The 20081-nt window shown below is 39.9% G+C and overlaps 1 protein-coding gene and 1 pseudogene across 1 annotated transcript in view; one reads left to right on the top strand and one right to left on the bottom strand.

Annotated features, from left to right (window-relative positions):
- The window catches only part of LOC149151624 (protein REPRESSOR OF VERNALIZATION 1-like), a 337711-nt gene that overhangs the window by 138390 nt on the left and 179240 nt on the right, over window positions 1–20081 (top strand). The window lies entirely within an intron of this gene.
- The window catches only part of LOC149151625 (THO complex subunit 5B-like), a 44629-nt pseudogene that overhangs the window by 14453 nt on the left and 10095 nt on the right, over window positions 1–20081 (bottom strand).

Raw genomic sequence — 20081 nt, 5'->3', positions numbered from 1 at the left:
TAGTTGCGACGACAAGTTGATGGCCAAAGGCCGGGATCTGCCAACATGGATCTGATACCAATGTAATGACCAAAAGTGGTATACGCAGCAGAAATCTTTAAAATAATTCAAAGACGTTAATGTCCATTGTAAGACATGTAACTGTATATTGAATTGATGTAAGATATGAGATGATTACAAATGAGAATGAGGGCCTGCTTATATACCCTAGGTAGGTGCTCTTTCATGAATGGTCATGTCTCTAAGACATACCTCTTCATTACTAACTAACTAACTAACTAATAGTTAATTAATCATTATTATAATTTATATTATTATTTTTATATGAATTATATTCATAACACAAAACATGTTTTTAATGCTTATAGGGTCAATTGAGTCAAAAAGATTTTATTATGAGTCAAAGAAATGTAATTGAGTCCAACCCCTTTTGGACTTTTGAAAAGAAAAATGAAAAAGAATTTTATTTTGATTCAAAAAGTCAAAACAAGACCAAGTCGACCCTCCTTGGTCAAGTCGGCATAAGAGTCAGATATTCGACCCTCCTAGACAGCGATAAATAAAGTCAACTCGAACTCATGGAAGTTCATTCATTCACTCACATCATCACATCGTTTTCTGTGCCAAAAGACAAGAAGAAAAAGGAGCGAAGTCAAAGGAGAGAGAAAATTTAGATTTTTAGCTTGTTTATGTTAACACGTGCGAAGGTTCTGGGGTAGGTTTGCCAAATTACAGGTCCCAATGTTGCACTAATCGTTATCGGGATAATATCGGCGCGAGGAAATAATAAGAAAAAATCGTAATAATCGGGAAAAAATCGGTAATAATCGGGAAAAAATCATTTGGTACAAAAATATTCATTTTTTTTCAAAATTTTTAATATCTAAACCATCTACAACATAAAATAAATACATTGACACATAAATATGATAAAAGAACTAATATATAAGATGTTTAATATCATTTCTAGTGCTAAAATCACACATAACAGTGAATCATGTCCTGAATAGTAAGTCCTGACTCCTGAGTCCCAACTCAACCTCAAAATATCAACAAAAAATATAATAATGTATTTTCATATCATGGGTCATAATGTCATATACAATGAAATGAAGCAAATAACTAAAGTCTAATACTACTGATTTCCTTTGCCCCTCTAATGTAGATGTCGATGGAGTTGGCAGGCCGCAGCTAGGAGACTATGGAGTCTGCTGTGCTCTAGAAGCTGAAGAACTGGAGCTACAGAGGTAGACCACGTCCTCTACTTGTAATAGGGGTAGCTTGGGTCACCTCCTCCTCAAAAAAAGAAAAAAGTTTTTTTTTTTTTTTTTGGTTTATTTATTTCCTTCCCATGATTTTTTCGAAAAAATCAGGCAAAAAAAAATTTCTGAGTGCTAAGCGCACTTTTATCTTTTTGTTGAAAATATCACGATTATACGATAATATCGCGATTTTAACAACACTGATAGGTCCAATTTGCAATTCTGTGACTTCACCAGATTTGACAAAGTTTGACTAGTGTTGACTTTTGTTAGCTTTGACTTGGTTGGAGGAGAATTGGAGGGTTGACTTGGATCTATGTGGCAGCCTTGGTATTGGTCTTGGGTCTTGGATATCTCACTTTGATTTGATTCTATAAGAAGAGGATTTTTGGGTTTTTCCACTTGTGCAGTTTTGCCTTGGCTTGGAGCCTAATTTCTGGTGTTCTTTGTCTCTTTGTGATCTATATGGTTTGCACATTTGTATAATTGCTTCGAGAAGAAGATAATATAAGTAATAAAAGGCCAACAAACATTCACAAGTAATTATCAAGATAAGATAAATCTTCATTATATATTAGCACTTGGTTTCTCAACATGGTTTCAGAGCTAAGATAAAGGAAGAAAGCAAAGTTAATATTTGGGCAAAGGGATTTAATATAGAAATTGCAAGGACATTAAGGATTCGTGAGGGGAGGTTGTATAAACTTCTAACTCCTCCTTCTCATGCTTTAGTACATTTAGACATCAATCCTTGTGAGTTGTGGCACAAAAGGTATGGCCATCTCCATTACAAAATATTGCCATCATTGAATTAAATGGTTATTGGTATACCTGAATTAAAGGAAGAGCATGAAAGACTTAGCAAGGGATGTGCCCTTGGTAAAAATGTGAAGAAACCATTCTCTAGCAGTGACACTAGATCTAAGGAAATCTTGGACCTAATACACTCCGATGTTTGTGGACCCATGTCAGAGAAATCACTTGGTGGTCATCAATACTATGTAACCTTTATTGATGATAATTCCAGAAAGACATGGATATATTTCTTAAAGACTAAGGATGAAGAGTTCGATAAGTTCCAAGAGTTCAAGGCAGAAGTGGAGAATTTGACAAAAAAATGATCAAGACCCTAAGATTAGATAATGGAGGGGAATATACATCAAAAGAACTTGTGGGATTTTGCAAAGAAGCTGAGATTAAGAGGGATCTAATAGTCCCTTACAATCCTCATCAAAGTGGTGTGGCCGAAAGGAAGAACTAATCCATTGAAGAATGTGTAAGAGACATGCTACATGACCAAGACCTTCCCAATTTCTTATGAAGCTTCCATGACAATAGTCTACATACAAAATAGAAGTCCACATAGAATTCTTCCTTGAAGTTTCCATGACCCTAGAAGAAACATTTACAGGAAAGAAACCGAATGTTGATCACCTAAGTTTTTTTGGATGTCTTGTTTACATTCATATTCCCAAGGCCAAAAGGAAGAAATTGGACCTTGCAGGCATGAAAGGAATCTTTGTTGGATATAACACCTCATCAAAAGCATATAGAATCTACATCAAGGAAGATCGTGATATTGAAGTAAGCAAAGATGTTATATTTGATGAAAGCATTGCATACAAGAAGTCCATGGACATCCCCATTGACTCTGATTAAGTAGAAGGACTTATCGAATCAATGCCTCTCCTGTAAGATGGGTCAGCTTTTCAGCTTTATTATATATGTTATTATTCAACAATTGGCTCAACGACTTCTCAAAACAGGTGCCATCGTAAGTAAGATCGTGCATCAGTTACAAAACATCCAAGAATCTACATTTTTCTAAGTTCCTCTTTTTCTTGCTTGCCCTTCATAGGGCAAGGCCTCCGGACCTTTCATCTATGTCAATTTTTGATTGAATAGGTCTACATACTCCCTAAGTAGAGCTGCGACCTCGGATACTGTGAGCACTTGCTGAACCGACATTAAACCGTACGTATAGCTATTACTTACTTACGTAATATGACTGTAGGTAGAGTGAGACAGGCTTTAACCTGCTAAACCAAATGAGATATATAGCTTCTCCGTCATTTCCCAGTTAAGAAAGTCCAAGGCAAGGCAATCCTCCAAAATCTATGACTGATCATCATGAAGAACTAGAAGGACCAAGTGAACCAATACAACCAATCATCATTCCAGAAACTCGAAAGCGACCAACTTGGTTAAGATCAGCTCTACAAGAAGCCGAAGTACATGTAACAACAAAAGGGACATTCAGAGAAAACAAGAAACCTAAGAGATATTTAGGCTATGCAACATACATGACCAAACTCATTGAAGCAAAACCAACCTCTTACGAAAAAGCAACTTAACATCAAGTATGTAAAAATGCTATGAAAGAAGAATACCAATCAATAATGAGGAATGATGTTGGGAAATTGTTCCTAGACCTAAGAACAAATCAATTGTGACTTCCAAGTGGGTTTACATAATCAAGCATGCAATTGATGGGTGTATTGACAAGTATAAGGCAAGATTTGTGGTAGGAGGATTCTCTGAACAAGAAGGAATTGATTACGAAAAAAGTTTTGTTCCAACAACCAGATACACAATCATTAGATCCCTCATCTCTGTTGCAACTACAATGGGATGGAACATTCATCAAATGGACATAAATACAACTTTTTTGAATGGGACAATTGTTGAAGAAGTCTACATTGAGCAACCCTAAGGATTTGAGGTGCATGGATAATAAACTCATGTTTGTCAGTTAAAGAAGGCTCTATATTGCTTGAAACAAGTCCCCAGAGCTTGGTATGCCAGAATGAATGCTTATCTTTTATGACTTGGTTTTGTCAAAAGTATTGCAGATCCAAATCTCTACATCAAGGTGGTAAAGAATGAGACTGTGATCATATTCGTTTATGTAGATGACTTACTGATAACAGGTGTTGAGCATTGTATTTGTCAATGCAAGAAGGAACTAGCAACTGAATTTGATATGAAAGATCTTGGACTAGTACACTACTACTTGAGACTTGAAGTGTGGAAGAAACCTGGGGAGATCTATCTTGGTCAAGGAAAATATGTGATCAAGATTCTATAGAAATTTGGTATGATGAATAGTAAACCTATGACAACTCCTATGATCACCAATTTGAAGAAGCTAAGGAGTTCAAAATCAATTTTTTTTTTAGCCCAACATCTTACTAGCAGTTGATTGGTTCTTTGATGTACCTTGTGATTCTGTGAATACTCTGCCAGATATATGTTTTGCAGTAAACACTCTTAGCCAATTTCAAATGGAGCCAAGGCATGATCATTAGATAGCAACTAAACACATTTTGAGATATCTTTGTGGGACTATATATCATTTTTTGAGATACGTTGCAGAAAATAAGATTCAGTTATTGGGCTATACAAATTTAGATTGGGTAGGCATTGATGCAAATGGGAAAAGCACTACATATGGTTGTTTTTGTTTGGGATTTCCTATGATTTCATGGATGAGTAGAAAACAAGACTCGGTTGCATTGAGTACTGCTAAAGTTGAATACATATGTTGTGACGACCAGAGTTGCATAAAGCTATTAGAGGACCCAATTTTCCATGCGAAGATGAAGCACATTAATATCAAATATCATTACATTTGAAGCATGCTGCAGGATGGAGTCATGAAGCTATAGTACATCTCCATGGACGAACAAGTAACATATATATTAATGAAGTCTCTTCCTAACATGAAACTTGAGTATTTGCGAGACAGGCTTGGGCTTGTAGATATCTCCTCCCTGGTTGAGAGGGAGTGAGGGTGGACAACATATTCTCCATGTGTCATGTACTATGGCTAGGACTAACAACCGTAAGCCTAGTAAAGGCACTAGTAAGGAGAATGGTGGATTGGATAAGCATCTGGGATTGATATTCTTTGAGGATGTGTATCCAAGATAAGAATAGTCTTGACGACCGATGTAATATTCCTAATTAGCCATGGCTAATTGGAATATTCGATTTTGCTCAATTTTGCCTTCTATAGTTATTTATAAATAAAAAGGTGAGGAAAGGGGGACATAACTCACTTTTGAATAAAGTCACTCCCTAGTAGCACAACGTTGTAACTTAAAAGGGAAGCCAAGGGGGCCAAAGGACCATGTAGAGAAGGGGGCCCACGTAGACACTTGGAGGGACTGCGCAGATGAAGAAGGAGCACGTGGCAAGAGAGAGGCTACGTTGGAGGAGGTGGGCTTTAGGGTTTTGAGAGAGGCCAACGTTATAAAGGAGAGAGGAGCTTTCTCATTTTGGTATTGGATTATGTTGCATTTGAGCTAGTCACTTTGACTTAGAGCACACTGGCTATTTAGCCTGTCTGCAGCACTGTTTAGTGCATCGACTGTCTCCGTTCGGAGATCTCACCCTTAGCCCCAAGGGACTTCGAGTGCCTGCTCGGGCAAGGTAGTTTCATCAGTATTTTTGCAGGAGGAGTGATCTCTGGAGTTGAGGAGGAACTGAGCATTTTGATGGCTGCGCAGTCTTGAGAGGGGAGGACGCCTGGATTGGGTTTATGTGTAGGATTTGAGCTTGGAGATTAAGCAAGGGATCAACCCTTGCATATTGGAGGATTTTGGCAGAGTTTCGGGTAGAGTTTTGGAGGATTCTCTTCTGGGGCAGCGCAGAGCCTTGAGGGGATAACATAGATCCTCAAGGGGGTGATTTTCGGGGGTCAGCTATTTTAGAAAAGCTTTTTGGGCTTTTCTGGGTTTATTAAGCAGAGGTTGATTCCAGAGTTTCAGCATTTTCTAAGGAGGGTACCAGCCCCAAATCCTCACCTGATTCCAGCAGTAGCAATAGCACAACAGTTCTCCGGCAGCTTGGACGCAGTTCAGAGAGAGGCCATTTCCTTACCATTCTGAGTGTATTTCTTCACTTGCCTTGTGCAAGTCGAGGTGCTATCTTTCTGGTCACCTCTTGTACTTTTTCCATTACTTAGTATAATAAAATGGCTTAGCATTTCTCTCTGCATTTCTCGAGTATCTGCTTATATTCCATGTATACATTATTGTATGTTGCACTATTGTTATTTTGTTTATCTCTTGAGCTCCCCGACTACTATACCACTTGTGTGTTTTTCTCCTAAACTCTTAGCCAGAGTTTGGAAAGGGCTAGGTAGCCTCCAAATCTCATCCTCTTTTCAGAGGCGACATATCTGGTAAATGCTCTCCCAGTCCATCTCTGGTTGGAGTTTGCTTGTGTTTGAGGGATACCCCAGGACATACCTAGTGAACATCCAGATGGGGTATGTGCTTGAGAGGCGACAGGTGTCCAAATTTATGCCTCCCAGCATTTGCTTTGATCTAGTGGAGAGATAGAGCTTGTTAGTCAAAGCCTTGCTATTTTTGACAATGCTAGTTGTGATGATGCTTATCAATCCGAATCCTTTCTTCTATGAATATTTCGATTTAAGAGTATATTGTTGTGTCATTATAAATATTCCTAGTTAAGAGGGAGTCTTGAAAAATGTAACTAGTGTTGGTCTTTATAATGTAATAAAATGTAGTTTTTATCATTGATTATATTCACCATTATTATTATTTGTAGTCAAAGCATGTTCTTGTCCCATTTGGAATTTTGAAAAGAAAATGAAAAAGAATTTTATTTTGAGTCAAAAAGTCAACATAAGACCAAGTCAGCCTAAGACGCAGCTATTCGATCCTCCTGGATAGTTATAACTAAAGTCAACTTGACCTTGTGGAAGCTCATTCATTCACTCACATCATCACATTGATTTTTGTGCCAAAAGACAAGAAGAAAAAGGAGCAAAGTCAAAGGAGAGAGAAACTTCAGATATTTTAGCTTGTTTTTTTTCACATGTGCAAAGGTTTTGGGGCATTTCTATGAAAGTACAGCTCCGAACTGTAGGTTAGAAATTATGTGATTTGAGCAGATTTGACAAAGTTTGACTAGCGTTGACTTTGACTTGGTTGGAGGAGACTTGGAGGAGGGTTGACTTCGATCTTTGTGGGAATCTTGGTCTTGGTATTGGGTCTTGGATATCTCACTTTGATCTGATTCTATAAGAAGAGGATTTTTGGGTTTCCCCCCGTGTGGGGTTTTGCCCTAGTCTGGAGCCTCATTTCTGGTGTTCTTTGTCTCTTTGTGATGTTTATGGTTTGCACATTTGTATAATTGCTTGAAGAAGAAGATAATATAAGTAATAAAAGGCCAACAAACATTCATAAGAAATTATCAAGATAATGGAAATCATCATTATCTATTAGCACTTGGTTTCTTAACACATACATATGAATCCAAACCATTTAGACACAAATAAGCAAACGTTTTCATTTATATAGCATGTAAGGGTGCACATAACCAAAATAAAACTGAGTGCAATGCATCTCTCAACCGAAAAAACAACAAACAAGCTCGACATGGCCTCTAGCATCTTGAAATAATCATGCTACAACAAATACCTACATGTCAACAAAATCATTCCCTGTGTTGGGATCTTCGTCATAAATATCACCTTCTAAGCATTAAAATAAGATAGAAAAAACATAGCATGTCAAGTGAAAATTTTGTCTCTAGCATCCTGAAATAATCATGCTACAACAAATACCTACATATCATCAAAATCATTGCTTATGTTGGGATCTTCGTCATCAATATCACCCTCTAAGCATTAAAATAAGGTAGAAAAAACATAGCATGTCAAGTGAAGATTTTGTTTGAGTGATGGGTACATTTTTAGTAGGCTCATGATAAAGGAGTTCAACAACCAACGTCACTAACAACAAGGTACATAGAGGGCTCAGTGCTCTTGATTAAATATGAGTTCCATACCCTAGTACATGACAAATCCAATGGAAACATTACAATCTCCAATCCTGAAATCCCGAAAAACTGATAAGTTTGGTACCGGACTAGCCAAAAACGGCTCAGGTCACCGGTACAAAACGGTTTTGGACGCATTCAATTTGGACTGGCTAGTTTAGACCGATTCAGTCCTGTCCTAAGAACACTGCTTGCAAGTCAAATATTGTTTATTGACCTCCCCCCCCCCCTTCGGGTACAACATGTGAAATTTTCAACTATTGCAGCAACTGGAAATTATTGTTTTAACAGGATAATATTAAGTGCAGTTTATTTGCTATGGCAAACAACGAATAAAATCACAACTGCAATTTTCACCATGAAAATGTTGCGGAAAATAAAATGCTGGAACCGAGGAATATAGAGCACACACAAAATAAAATTGACAGTTATTTTTGGACAAATGTCCCGGAAAAACCCAATCTGGCAAAATCAATGTAGCAGACGAGGGTTTTATTATTATTATGCAATAGCGAAAATTTGAGTACAAAAATTTGGATGCCAAACTAACAATCCTCTTCTGAGAAAATATTGGCAAAATATCTGAGAGAATTTTCTCTCTCTCCACAAGCAATCTTGCCCTACAATCAACTCTCAAACTGCCTTTGCGTCAACCTTTGTGCAGGTTGAAACTCACACTGCTTGGAATAGCTGTAGTCTGCTGCTGTTGACTGTCTTTGCCCCTGAGAAGGATTTGCTAGCCCTCTGGAAGAATTTTCCCAACACTCAACTCCTGAATCGATCTCTTCTAGCTGGATAGAATTGCCTCCTTGAGGCTTTGTGCAAGCTCCAATGCATTCTCCTTGTGGAATACTCGACCTATCTCAGTTGACTCTCCTAGCACTGGAGAATCCACCGGATATCACTGTCCCTGCTACCTCTCTGTCTCTGCGTCCGTTCTAGCTTGAACAAGGTTACTTGTGAGCAGGAGCGACATTTTCAGAAACACCTGGTTTGGAAGCGATTTGGGGAGTGATATTTTATATAATATATATATTTTTTATATTTTGATGCATATATGTCAACAAAAGCATGTAGAATGATGAATTAGATATAAAAAACATAGATTGAACCATATAACAACAATCATCTAGAAGTTATAATCTTCATCAACCACGTCCACAAGTTAGTAACATACAACATATTGAGTTCATGATTCATCAATCTTAAAGTTTCAAGCTTTCAAAATTCAATATATAACATTTATCCTAGTTGATCACCAAAGTTGTGCTTGTAAGCTAAGTGTAACCATTACAACAAAGAAGATCTAACATTGAATGAGACAACTTTCAACTTTCACAAAGCATCGTATTCATAATTTATTACCAATGAGTTATAATTGCCAACTTAAAACTTAAAACTTAAATTGTCATATATTGTTTTCAAAAAATATCATAATAAATATGAAAGAGTCAATAGTTATTAAAACTATTAGAAACTAGAAAAGTCAAGTAAATCTATTATCTACAACTTACTCTTGCCAATTTTGAGAGAACCTTTTTTGCCAATTTTGGCAAAAGTCCCATGCCTCCATATGCTTCCCACCATGTGAGAGCATCAAATCTGTTTCATCTTCCATTGCATGCAAAGAACCAAACAAACCAGTGCAACTGAAGTATCTGCCTAATTCAAGGCGCAAATTAGCACACTCCTCCTTGTCAGGTACCAACTTGTCTAATGCTTCCATATATCATTTAGATACCTCTAGATCTGTATGGGGTTTGATCCTAACCCCACCCCCAGGTACAGGTTGGCCCAACCAAGATGGAGAGTAGTGTTTTGGCATAAGGATATACGCCAAGGCATGTAGTGGAACATTAAGTTTATTCCACCGTGTACACACACAATTGTGAATTAGTGTATACAAGTTGGGATCATCTTCTTGAACAATATCTTTATTTGCGCCAACATGGTATCCATCTGCTCATACAACTCCCCAATCACTGGTTTATTTGTATTTGCAAAGAAAATCATGCTATAAATGGATACTTGCCTCACACGTGCCCAAAACAGACCATCAAGAGCGGTTTCCTCCACCTCTTCAAAACCTTGCTTGTTAGCTGCATTTGTAGCCTTGTCCTTTAATACCTGCCAGTGTGGACTTGATACCATGCTAGCCAATGACTCTCTTACCTTCAAAAGGCGCTTGAAGGTGAGGTAATAGCTAGCAAATCTAGTCTTCGCAATCTTCAACAGCTCCAATCTTCAGTGACTATGGAAAAGCCCATGGGTATTGTTATGATTTGTAATAAATTTTATCATTTGTTTGCCTCTCTTGTACAAATCACCAATCCATTTGTATAGTTGGTTTTTGTTCTTAATAATATCATGCATCAAAAGGTTCATTGTGTGAACCAAACACCTAGACCCAAATATGTTGGAGTATTTATCCTCAATAATAGCTCCTGCTGCCTTACAGTCAGGAGCATTATCAATGATGACTTGGATGACATTGTATGGTCCAATACGTTCAATTGTTTCAAGTAATGGTTCTGCAATGTTGATGCCGGTCTTGAACTTCTCTGAGTAATCATATGTTGAAAGAAAGGTGGCACCACTAACAGACACAGCAAGAACACTTATCAATGGATTTCCTTTTACATTTGTCCATCCATCGATACAATGGACACACCATGCTTAGTCCAAGAATTTGTCATTCTACTCAAAGAATGTGATATTTTTGCTTTTTCATGATCAATTCCAACGATTCTAGGCTTGTCATACCCAGGGCTCTTGTATCCTTTGGGGGCATCATTTATGGTAGAAACCATTTCATGCTAATAAGGTGAGTGAAGAACATTGAATGGTATTCCACATGCATAGAGAAATCGGTAAATTTTTGAATCCACATCATTCCTACACCCTTCGTCAAGGAAATTTGTTATGGTTCTAAACTTCTATGCCTTAAAGATATGCTTGTTCCTGTGCCTCCATATCCACTGCCATGGGAGGATGCTGAAGGAGTTCTTTGTGCATGTTGATGTGATTGTGAGCTATGTTCAGAGAAACCCTTTGATTTTTTAAATTTGTATTGGGCATCCTCCTCTTTCCTCATGTATTTAGCTTTATCTGTTGCTGGCACACTTACACAAGTTTTGATTCCTATTGGTTTATCTTCATCCCATGGCCTTTTCCCATAGAGGTGCCTTCTGGCACGGGTGTATGAACCTGTGTAAGTTTTGTTGCAATGGGGGCATGCAAATTTAGTGGTTCCACCCCCTTTCCCTCCTTCAGGCCTAGAAACATATTTCCACAATGGGGTTTGGTCTTGTTTAGTTTTTGGGGCCTCATCATGTTCACTCTCTTCCTCCTCACCAAGGTACTCCTCTCCAGGGTTTTCATCAAATCCACTATAACCCACTTCTTCATCCTCTTCTTCATCATGATCAACCCTCCTTCTACTCTCCAACACCATAATAACCAAAAAAGGAACCAAGAAGAAGAAAATGCCAAGCCATATAGCCATCATGTTTGAAGTTTTGAGTCTGCAAAAAAATGGAGGAATGAGAATGGGAAATAGAGAATTTTTATTTTTATTTTTTTTATTTAGCAATGAACATAAAAAAAAATGCTAGATTAGAGTGTAGATCCTACCTCTTTGGCCTTCAATCCCAAGCTCCAATCTCCCTTGCAAGCGCCTCAAGCTCCTCCAAGCTCCTCTCTCTTGTTCTCTCCGGGCTCCAAACTCTCTCTTGCTTCTCTTGCTCTCTCTAATGAATGAAATTGTGAATAATGGGAGGGGATAGGGTCTTTTTATCCTTTTCCCCATCCCATTTCCCTCCCTTTCCTCTCCCTCTCCACTGCCGGCTATCGTCCCCCTCTCTCTTGGTCGTGTAGCCTCCTTTTCCGGTGCCGACGGGGGCAATTTTTATGAGGGGAAGCGGTCGGGAGCGATCGCTCCCCCTCTTAAAAATCGCTCTTGGAGCGTAGGGGAGCGGTCAAGCAGCGACCGCTCCCGATCGCTCCCCTAATCGCTTCCTAAAAACCAAGGATATTATTTTTTTAAAGGGAGTGTCCTCTTGACTAGCTCCCGAGTAGCTCTCGAGTGGAGTGCAAATTGGGGCATGCACCCCTACAACCCTGGGCTCAAATTCTTCTTCCTTGCTTTGTTACTGCAGTTGGATAGTTTGATCTGCCAAGGAACTTGACCTCACAAGTGTTTTCTCCATCTTACCCATTGAGTTGCTCTTATAATCTCTCGTTGGTGGGCCAACAACCATGATTAGATCCCAATCAATGACTAAGATCATCTTCAACTTGATCCATGTGAGTTTCTAGAGAATTCTCACATTTTCCAATTAATTGTTGTTAATTAATCCCTTTTCCTAAGTTAGACTTAGGAAATATTTAATTATTGATCAATTAACCAGTGTTCCAGGGGACTTCCCCCCCCCCCCCCAAGGGGTCTAGTTTCCTCACTCGCTCGCGCTCCGGGGACTTGGGGACGAGTAGGGGACGTTTCCCCACGCTCTCAAAAATCAGGGTACACAGGGGGACGTGCCAGTGGGTCCTTTCCCTGTCCTGAGGGGATGTTTCCGAAAAGGCGGATGAGGGGGGTCGTGAGGGGACGAGGGGGGTCGTGAGGGGTCGTGGGGGGACGAGAGGGGACGAGAGCACGCTTTAAAAAAAAATGTTTAAATTAACAGTTTTAAAACTAAACTAAAGTTAAAATTTAATTAATTTAATAGACACGTAGGGTTTTAAGTTATAATGCGTAGGACATCTATGCTTGACGTTAGATCGAGATGAGAACTTGGAGAAGAGAGATGCCATCAGCTTGTAAATGATTGAAACTGCTTCTTGGAACACTGGAACTGACTACTGGACTGCTGCTACAAGCTGTGTATGCTAAGAATTTGGTGATTTGAATTTTGGACGACAAAAAGTTCTTTGTTTTATGTCAATGAAGTTAATGAACACTAGAAACCCTAGGACTGTACGCTGGTAAAGCTGTGTTCACCTATGGGAGCTGAACTGGGCAGAAATCTGCACAAAATAATGAGCGCAGTGAAGATATTTTTTGTTGTTGGTTTTATATAGAAAAACATCTGGAGTTTTTGATTGGGCTTGTGAGTCTGAATTGCTGAGCTGTGAAAAACTTTGCGATACTCACCAGTTAGATAACCTGCAAGTGCTCGCATGTGTATTTTCTTGCTAGTAAGTTAGACTCACTGTTAGCTAGTCTAGCCTGTAGCTGTTTCATAATGGCTTGTTTCAACAGTTGGGCCGAATTTGACTCTAGAGTCTAAGCCAAACTTGCCAGGATTTTCCGCTGGTTTGGACCCAATCTACTATGTTAACTTTTTGCTCCAGAAGACCTTGTTTTTTCTCCAAGCAATATTATCTCTATTAGATCAGAAATTACTTAAAACTGAATGCTATCTCTTGTGGTTCTTCTGGGTGCAACAGATGACTAATGTGTGATCTATTACTGTGTCTATAGAATATACATCTATGAGCTCCTATGAATTCATATTACTGACTGATTTACATCTTCTTACACAGACACACCCTAATACACACATTAGTTACTTCAAATCACACCACAAATAAGTGGAAGAGGAAACTTCGGCTAAAGTCTAGAATAGAAACTTGCCCTTAGGGATCATCACATTGTCGCGTCAAGTTATATTGATAAGTCAAAGCAAATTGGTTGTGGTATTGAAATCGTATTTTGTGTGGTTCATGGTAAAAGATCTTTGTGGTTAAAGACCTTTCAATCTCATAGTAAATTTCCTCCTTGTTGATCATAAAATTTAATGATATTTGAAGACACATACCCTTTAATCTTTAAATTTATATGATATTAGATAATGATATTCATATCAATGATCATGCTTTGCAGCTTTTCAATTCAAACCCAATTGTCATAGTGGACTCAATTAAAAAATTATATTTTATATTTATAAGTTTTTAAGACCCTGATGCTCCCCCACGTTTCCTGAAAATTAGTGGGGAGCTTTTGCATAGGCCACTCTCGCGTATCCTCGCTCCCTCGCCCCCTCGTCCCGGAACCTTGGTGGAACATTGCAATTAACTTAATGGAGCCATATCTAGGTGTTTCTCCTAATATTTATTTATTTATTATTATTATTATTATTATTTTTTTTTTAAATTTTTCTGGGTTTTGGAGATCTTGTGTCCCTTAGGCTCTTTAACCAAAGTCGAGACTAGAACACCTATTCGTTGCTACAAAATAAACACTCCCTCTTAGCAAGGAAGGTGTTCTCTCACTATGTCTCATAACATCCTGCCATACACGCTGTTGATTTCTGGCAACTGTGATGACCTGCGACTGCCCACCAAGCCACTACGCAAATCTGATTCATGTGCCACTCTGAGCTGAAGCACCCTGCATTTGCACTGTACAACTGGTATTGCTGCCAACTCTGCTCTAGGCTGCAATTGATCTCATGCTGCTGTTGCTACTACTCCAACTAAGAACCAATCTCTTGTTCTGCTACTGAAAACGGTTTTCCACTATACCCATTTGTTCTTTGAAATAGATGAACTTAGCTCCCCTTAGTGCATTTGTGAGTATATTTGCGACCTGCGCTTCTGTGGGAACATGCTGTAGCTAGACTACTCCATGTTGCACACAATCTCTGATGAAATGATATAAGATATCTGTGTTTCGATCTATCATCAATCCTTTGTCTGAACTGGCTCACTAACAGCTTCCGAAGCCATATAGCTTTGCACGTGGCTGTGCTAGCTTCCATATACTCTGCTTCTGCAGAGCTCAGTGCTATTGACTTCTACTTCCTCCTGCACCAAGAAACCAACCTTGATCTAACTTTGAAGCAAACCCCTAAGGTTCTTTTCCTGTCAATTGAACTACCTGCCCAATTTGCATCTGTGAACCCACATAGTCCAACACCATCACTTCGAGTATACCTCAATCCATACTCGCTTGTGCCGCGCAAATACCTTAGAATGTGCCTTGTTGCTGTTCAATGTACTCTCTTCGGTCCCACCATAAATTTACCGAGAGTGTTGACCGCGAAGCAGATATCTGGCCTAGTGTTGACCAGATACATGAGGGAACCGATAAACTATTTGATGCATCTATCTTCCTCTTGTTTGTGATCATGGGCATAGACATGGGTCTACAATCCTACTTATGGAATTTCTTTAGAATCTTTGTAGTATATCTCCCTTGACCAAGGAAGATCTTCCCGTCCTTTTTCCACGCTTCCAAGCCTAAGAAGTAATGCATCAACCCTAAGTCCTTCATGTCAAACTGCCGGGTTCCTTTTGCACTTCTCTGTGAGCCTTGATGACCCTGTCATGAAGAGGTCATCCACATACAACACTAGGATGAGTGGCTCATTCTCTACCATCAAATAATAGAGGTTGGGATCAACATAACTCTTGATGAATCCCATTTGCTACAGGTGGCCGTCGATCCGAGAAATATAGGGCGCACACAATAAAATTGATAGTTATTTTTGCACAAATGTCCTTAGAAAAACCCAATGTGGGAAACCAGTGCGGCAGATGAGGGTTTTATTATTATTATGTAGCAGTGAAAATCTGAGTACAAAAATTTGGATGCCAAACTAGCAATCTTCTTCTGAGAAAATACTGGCAAAATATTTGAGAGAATTTTCTCTCTCCATAAGCAATCCTGCCCCACAATCAACACTCAAACTACCTATGCGTCAACCTCTGCACAAGGATTATGCAGGCTGAAACTCATACTACCTGGAATAATTGCAGTTTTTGTTATCAAGAAACGTGGGTTCAGGGACAGGGACGAGGATGCCACTTTTTGAAACAGGGTGTGTGGGTTTGTCAGGGGTATATATATATATATATATATATCTATCTATCTATATTATATTTATAATTATAATATATATGAACTTGTATATTTTCCAACTTTAAACAACAAAAATAAAATATTAATGATTTAAACTTGAAACTTCAAAGATTTAAACATGCACATCCTTGAACATTCACATTGAAATTTCAAATTTCTAGTTTGATATCAAGTGCAAATTGAAGTTTACAAATTGGAGTTGTCATATTACATTCAAAATTTTCTTTAAGGCATCTCCAAACATGAACTAGGAAATTTCAAAAAAAGTGAACAATGGCTTCCTCAAGCCATGTCATCAACATCACTTAGGTCTTAAGTCAGCATGCTCTCTAGGTAGGAATAACTCTCATCTTGAGGCTCCTGCTCATCCATAGCAATTGGAGGTAGCTCAATAAGGCCATCTGGTTGTATCTCTTCATCCACACACATATCATCATTTGTGTATTGGTACCATCTCTTGAAAGAACTCTCCTTTTACCCAGGGTCTTTTCGAGATATGAGACGAAGTGTGCTATGAATGTACACTAATTTCTATGCCTTCTTTGTGCCCAACCTATTTCTCTTTACTGAATGGATAAAGGCATAAGTACTCTAAGTCCTCTCGCAAGATGAAGAATTAGCTACCTGGGATGTTAGGGGAAGCCCATTAAATTAATTACAATTTAAAAATAAAAAAATAAAAAAAACTAAAATGAAAATTTAATACAGAAATTGAGAAATAAGATGAGGAACTCCAAACTAATTATCTGTCAAAGTAACTGTATGGCAAATTGCTGTAACTCAATGTTAAGTTTTGGTATGTTCTATGCTAGAGCAATTTATTTTCATTTTCACAGTTAGCAATCACATCAGCATTACGATAAACTGCAGATAGAACATAAATATAAAACGCAGAAGACAAGCCAAGACAAGAGGACACAAGATGTGGCGCGAGCCAGGGACAAACCCCACTATGTGTGGGGAAACCCTTTGATCAAATCTTCTTTTATCTTCAAAGTTCAGCAGAGAGAGAGAGTGAGAGTACATATACATCATAAGTCAAAACTTTGACTTGACAAGATAAGAGAAGAGATCTTCATCATGAAGATGATATAATGAGGTAGCAGATCTAAATCTCTGATGACAAGGACTGCAGATCTAAACTTAGGTGACGACATATTTCTTCAAGGTGATTCCATCACCGTACTGCATCCAACCATGCTGCATCCAATCATGCTACATCTTCCAGAATGCTGGCAGTACTAGCTGTCGCTGCTATATGAGCTGGTGCATCAAACTTCAGTTCTCTTCCTTTATTCAGTCATGCTCCAAGTTGAGGTTTCAGTACTGCCATACTTGCAAGACTGATTTGCGCAACCCTTAACACAATCTATGCTGCTGGCTATGGCCTGTGGCTTAGCCCAACAGCAAGTAAGGTCTACATATTGACTCAATACACAACAACCTTGCCTCCAAATCTGTTGTCCCACACTGCCCTTGACTGTTCCTGGTTAGGGCACTTTAGCACACTGCAACAGCCCTCAAACAGTCCATGAACAGTCCTCAAACAGCCTTCAATACCTGCGGCCCACCTTAGTGTGATCCCTCTACTTCTACGCTGGAGATTAGGGCACAATACAGCCCCAAAACAGACCCACGCAAGTGTTTAGCTGTGGTGGTATGGCCTGCGGCCTACCACACAGCCTACCTGTAACTTACGTTCTGCCCAAACAGAGTTCTCTTACCCTTTCAACGTGCCACAACAGACCTGCCCTACTCCTTACCTAACTCGGCCTCCCAGCAAGTGAGAACAGACTTCAATACCGCTGAAGTGTCCTCTGCCTGAAGCCCAATCTAAGGTAAGAAGTTCGAGTTCCTTTTCCGTATAAGGTCTAACCATGAACAGCGTATAAGGTCTCTGTTTGCTGTGTGGATCATCCTTATAAGCCTGCGGCTTACTGTGGTAAGGGCATCATCTTTTGCTGCGTATTAGGGTCTCCTCAATGGCTGTGGATCTAGCCTTACCCAAGCCTTCCTTTGTTGTAGATAGGGCCTTCCCTTTAGCTGCGTATGCGGCCTCCTTTACTGCGGCCAGATCTTCTTCAACTGCGTACAGGTGTCTCTCCTTTCAACTGCGGCTAAGTGAACTTAGTTGACTGCGTCTAGGGCTCTCATAGAAAACCCTTTCCACTACGTCCTCCTTGAGAGAGGACAACCCAAACAAGTGGAGAAGAGAGATCATATGAAGAGTGTTCTCAAATGACTTCAAATCCTCCTCTATTTATACTAAAAACGAGGAGGTTGAATAGACACGTCGACTGGGCTTCTAGAGCCTACATAAGAACTGGTCGGCTTGACTATAATTACATAAACAAAATAAATTCATATCTCCATAAATACTTATCGGAATCGGATGATCTTTGGATCAATCCTACACCTCTCGACGAGAGGGATCCAATAAAAATATCAGCTGCCATAAATAAGCCGACCCACATGGAGTTTGGTCCTAGTTGCCAATTTAACACTCCCTCTCAACTAGGGAGAACTCCATCCGCTGATCCATATGTACGACTGTACTATCTCTGCCATTAGTGCCTTGCACTACTCTGCCTAGCTCTGCTGGCTCTGCTCAGCTCTGCTGGCTCGGCTCTGCTCTGCTCAGCGCTGCTGGCTCTGCTAGCTCAGCTCAGCTCTACTGGCTCTGCTCAGCTCAGCTCAGCTCTGCTAGCTTTGCTCTGCTGGCTATGCTCTGCTCTGCTCATCTCCGCTGAACTATGAAGAAGAAGAATTGATCGAGAATGAGTCATATCATTCTCCACTGACCTGAAGTCAGTCTCAGAGTGCATACCACTAGTCCCAGACCAGTCTCAACTGACCCGAAGTCAGCTTCATAGTAAGTACCACTCCTACCACTGGTCCCGGACCAGTATCGCAGTCTCAGAGAGTGTACCACTGGTCCCAGACCAATCTCAACCGACCCAAAGTCAGCGTCATAGTATGTACCACTCTCACTGGTCCCAGACCAGTACTGCACTGACACGAAGTCAGTCTCGGAGTATGTACCACTGGTCCCAGACCAGTCTCAGGCTTCAGCCGACCCGAAGTCAGCGTCATAACATGTACAACTCCTACCACTGGTCCCAGACCAGTATCATTGATCCCAGATCAATGGAGGACATCCTAGCGTAGGGAGTACGGTAGATACAACGATGCGTCCATCGGTATTACTATGGTCCCTAACTTCATTTCCCTGCTCATTGATCAGATGAGAGGTACTTCCCATGAGTCCCAGACTGCATGGGTAGGAAGCCTCGACAGGAGAACTTAATCAATCCTGTCCTCACAGGAGAACACATCAATCCTGCTACAATCACCATGGAGAACACATCAATCCAGGCTGCCATGGAGAACACATCAATCCAGGCCTCACAGGAGAACACATCAATCCTGCTACAATCGCCATGGAGAACACATCAATCCAGGCCTCACAGGAGAACACATCAATCCTGCTACAATCGCCATGGAGAACACATCAATCCAGGCCTCACAGGAGAACTAATCATCCTGTTACACAAGAGAGCGAATCATCTTGTCCCACAAGAGAGCGAATCATCTTGTTCCAGTGCGCACCACCTAGGGAGGGTGAGTCACCCTGTGGTCGTATGTTGCTCCAGTAGATTCTGTAAGCCCCATAGAGCTCCCAGAGCTCAATGTATGCAACATGCAGGACCCTTTTACAAAGGTCTCTTGATGACTCCAAGTCATTCAGGAAAATCACAAATTTGATCTTTCCCCCGGGGCTTTAGCGACCTGTATATCATCTCAGAGCGATGGAGCCTCCTTGCTCATCGACTTTCCATATTCCGGATAAGGCAGTATCTGATGTCTGTCCGCTGGAGCAATTGTCGAATACGGAATTCCTCAATAATTGAATCCCACCTCTGGTTGTCACAGAGAATCACAGTGGTATTCATCATGTGTACAAACAACTCACTGAAGAGCTTCAGCAACCAGACTACCTCACAGAAGGCCATACTATCAGCAATGTATTCTGCCTTGGTGGTGCTCAGAGTCACCGACTTCTGCTTCCTGCTCATCCAGGATATCGAGGTAGATTCCAAAGAGAAACAGCACTGAGAAGTGCTCTAGTGATCCTCCATACT

The sequence above is a fragment of the Pinus tabuliformis genome, chromosome 9, assembly GCF_031772625.1.
Source record: "Pinus tabuliformis cultivar Carrire ecotype Pingquan chromosome 9, CPIR1, whole genome shotgun sequence".
NCBI lineage: Eukaryota > Viridiplantae > Streptophyta > Pinopsida > Pinales > Pinaceae > Pinus > Pinus tabuliformis.
This window is presented reverse-complemented; position numbering and strand designations above follow the sequence as displayed.